At 40.3% G+C, this 4,332-nt stretch overlaps 1 long non-coding RNA gene across 1 annotated transcript; it reads left to right on the plus strand.

Moving 5' to 3' along the window:
* Positions 1–1,388: 1,388 nt before the first annotated feature.
* LOC308281628 lies at positions 1,389–4,116 on the plus strand. Its single transcript, XR_013961852.1, has 3 exons — positions 1,389–1,542; positions 2,484–2,568; positions 4,068–4,116. It is a non-coding gene; the product is annotated as an uncharacterized lncRNA (long non-coding RNA).
* Positions 4,117–4,332: the final 216 nt, after the last annotated feature.

A 4,332-nucleotide genomic window follows, 5' to 3' on the forward strand; every position in this document is an offset into this window, starting at 1 on the left:
TGAATAAGTTTATGTTTTTAGGGATCATTTTACTCATGTATAAAATGTTATGTTTTAGGGGAGGGCCATCTTCTTTTCTTTTTTTGGTTGGGGAGGGCCACTGATTTTTTCCCACATACAGAGGGAGGGTCATAGCATTTTATATCAGGGCATATACATTTCCTCCAGTGACCCCCCTCCATAAATTTCGTTCTGTCCCTTAACCGAACCGTGATTTAGTGCCATTTTCTATGTGGAAATACGGTGTAATCAGAAACAGGTGATATACAGGAAAGACAGCAGTTTAGCTGACTAATCTCCAAAAGAGAATTGGTACCAAAGTTTTGATTTCTAAAATAATTTAAAAATATATCTTGGAAATAGATGCCCATATATGGCTACCGTGTTAGTCTCATGTGGTCTATGACGTCAGACATCTATGATGTCAGTCATCTCCATATTTGGGAAAAGTTAAATTTTTGCATTTTCCCATTCAAGTCAATAAGGAAAATTAATTCACAAATAAATTAATATAAATTGAATGAGGATTGGATTGGATGAAGCCGGTCGATTTGACATATGTCTTGAGTGTGTGCAAAAACTGTGGAAGGAGTAGTGCGGCAAAATAAAGTTTATCTGGAAAGAAAGTCGGACAAGTACTATAAATGAAATCCACCTCATACACATTGGATTGTTAAATGTTTATGTCTGTCTATGTTGTGTTTTAAATGTTGTCTTTTTTATGATGCTTGTTGTTTGATGTTTTATGTTGTACTGCAAGTGGCTGAAGGGGAACTTATTTATGACTGGGAGTGTGGTTATTTGGAAGAAGGCCATGACATTGGCTGTCTAAAGAATTTGCTCTTTATTACGGCAACAGCCAGGGGTGTCCCACCAAATTCGGGGCCCTGGGTACTTTAACTACTGAAAAATAGCAGATATACAAGCTCACAGCGTGGCACTGCGAGCTGAGAAAAAAGAAAGAAAAAAAGAAAAAAGTCTTTATTTCAAATCCTTCTAAGGTTTTTTGAAAAACCTATGTCTCGATCACCAACATTTTGTAGATTGTATGTGAACAGGCTAACTTTCTCTGCAATCGAAGTCCACACCAGTATTGTTTGACCTCATCTGTTTCATATTGAGCAGAACCCTTCTAGCTGTGTTTTGCTACAATGTCCCCCTCCCTTTCCTGCTGAGTTAGAAGTGGCCCTCACCAGCAACCCTAACCCTGACCAGTTGGGGTCCCCCAAAGACCCACACAGCCTCTTCTTCTCCTCCTCCTCTTCTCTGACCCTTTCAGCTCTCTCACTCTCTCTCTCTCACACACACGCACGTGCACACACAGTTTCACTTTATGTCTTTGCCAATAGATCGCAAGAGTGGCGGGGCACACCCTCTACAGAGATAACCTCAACTATTCATGCAAGCCTCCATCATGAGTGTAATGATTAACCCGCGGCGCCTTGAAGAATAATCCTGAATGAGGAAATAAACACAAAAGAAGGATCTGAGAGAACCACATTGACAGAACAGAAGTGGAGGCAAAGGAGCAAACTTCCAGAGGTCAGTCTCTCTTTTTATATGTTGCTGTCGGGCAGAAACATTTTATCTACATACAGGTACTTCAACATTTTATGTTTTTATTTTTGGTGATCTCGTAAGCTCATAAGCTTCGTAGATAAGCTATTTTTTTAAGATTCTCACCGTGAAAGTGGAAGTGATTGTATGTCAGTGGGTTTTATAAATATTGAAACAATGAAAGAATGAACAAGAGCATGTGACTAAATAATACATAGCCTACAGCCCTACTGTACCTGTACATTGAATCCATTAGAACACAGGTTCTTTTTTCCATTTCCCGAAACATAACAGTTTTGGACATTAAAGTTTTCCACCCAACAGTAATGATATGTTTTACAACTGCATGAAAAGCATTTCTGCCTCCCATATAGTGTCACCTATCATTTCAAAATATATTATAAATAATATTTACAACAGATGTTGTCCAAGATTCACGCAACTTGGTATACATTATCATGATGTTTCAGATTCCATTCCAATGGCACAAATCATGAACGCAATTCGGTACACATTCGGTAGTCCAGATGTTCATATTCCATTCCAATTGACTATGACTAACTTCCAAAGTTTACAGCCCTGGGTAGGCAACCCGGCCTGGTGGAGGAGCGCACTTTTATAGTTTGATCTGTTCTTTGTTCTGTGTTCCTTTCCTCTCAATTCCTGTAACTGCAATGTTGGAACGGTTGTAATCATGTGAGGTGACAAAGTTTATTCAGATTTTGAGGCACTCAAATATCAAAAGCTTTGACCAACATAGCACTATTTAAAATGTACAATGACAGATAGCTCAGCAGGGTGAACAAGACCTTGATCTCGACTATATGGAAAAACTCAACTAGAAGACTATTAATGTAAAGCCTTGTATTCGTAAGTCAGATGAATAAACTGACTTTCATTCTTCTTCTGCTCAATCTTGTGTCAAGAAAGGAACAAAGGTGAAGATGGCGTGGAGCATGCTACATGTTGTGCTATGGCTCTACATAAGTACGTTCACAGTTACCACACAAGGTGAGAAAAACCTGTTGAAACTTGTAGACAAACTTGAAACTTGATGTGCAATACTCATTGTGAAAACAGACCAGTAACCTCTCAGTCAATGTTGTGTTTTAATGTTGTTATAAATTGTATCTCTAAATGTCATATTTATGATTTTTCATAACCAAACTGAATTGAATAAGAACCAACTGATTGAAAACAACAGGAAGAATGAGCAGCAAACCTTTGCTAATGCAATGTGTAACAAAGTGCTTTTGATTGATTTGAGCTTTTTTTGCGTTCTATCATTTTCTAAACTATTCAAGCTAATACTAAGCTTAAAGATGGGGTGCCATGATCCCCCTCCAAAACATGATGATCATGTATTATGATTATACTCGGAGTAAGATTTTCTCCAAAAAGGTGTACAGAAAGTGTTAAAATTAGGTTTTTATGTGGCCATACCCACCAGTGCATTAAGTATGCTGGTTGTCAGGTGGGTTCCCGAGGCTAGGTGGGTGGTGACCCAGCTGAAGTTAGCCACACCCACAGCGTTGGGTGTATGGTAAAAAAGGGGATACAGATATAAAAAGCGAAATCCCTCGTCCGCCGCTGCCTGTTCATTGGCGCGACTGGTAGAACAGGACTGGCAGAAGTGTGTAACTGTGGAACTGTGGAAGGCACTCTGCCCCCTGCAGTGGGAAAGAGGGAGTCCCGCATCTGATTGGCCTACTGAGCATCCCATTCTGTGACGCACAAGGAAGTGTCCTTCAGTCTTCTTTTACCAACGCTCCAGAGCCGGAGGAGGCGTCTACCTTTCTATGTCTATGAAAGGGGAGGGGATGATTCTATGATGTCATTAACTCAGTATTTCAGTTGGGCCTTTTGACTCAGAGGCTTTCAGCTTTCAGGAAGTAACCAAAAATACACAGGGAAGGCAAATTTGCACATTATAACCACACATGGGGGTCTATTAGAGCAGTGGTTATATATTAAGTGGATTTCAAATCCATCAAATATGCTAAATGTGCCATATAAATACACCCATCATCACAAGGCGGACCCTGTCCCAAGAGGCATGTGGTTACCTGGTATTTTACAACGGCTGAGAGACGTGGTGAGTTATAAAATACAGGTAACCATATGCATTGTGTGGCTTATTGCTTTTCTAAAACGGTTATGGCAACATGAAAAATCATAGACATGTACCAATTAAAACTGTTCTATTTCACTAATAATTCACTACAAGGTCTGCAAGAAAGTAGTTCCCAGCTACAAGAAAGTAGTTCCCAGCTACAAGAAAGTAGTTCCCAGCTTGCCAACAACACAGTACACAGGTGTGGAAAGAAATAACGCACCTGGGTTTGATATAAACTGATTCAAGGTTTTGGATTATATCTCATATACCACAGCACAAAGGGAAACCAGCCAATCATAATCATGAGGCAGTGATATATATGCGCCATAGAGGTAACTACATTTATTTGTAGCAGATTAAATCATTAATGTCAAATAAAATCGTTTCTCTACAGAGTTGGTGAGGCTAAATGTGAGTTCTGTGGTAACCGCAGAGTGTGGTCAACCTGTCACCCTACAATGCAACATCTCCTCATCCCGAGAGGGACTGTCAATCAAAGAACTGATCTGGTATCAGGGCACAAAGCGCCTATGCAGTGTGGATGACAAGGGAGAGACCCATACACACCAGGAACCAGGAAGGAGTGAGATCCGGTGCAGCTATACACAGGAACAGCTTTCTCTCACTTTCACGCAGGTGCAGCCCATGGAGAGCGGGAT

Source organism: Nannobrachium achirus, assembly GCF_963921795.1.
Source record: "Nannobrachium achirus genome assembly, chromosome: 3".
NCBI lineage: Eukaryota > Metazoa > Chordata > Actinopteri > Myctophiformes > Myctophidae > Nannobrachium > Nannobrachium achirus.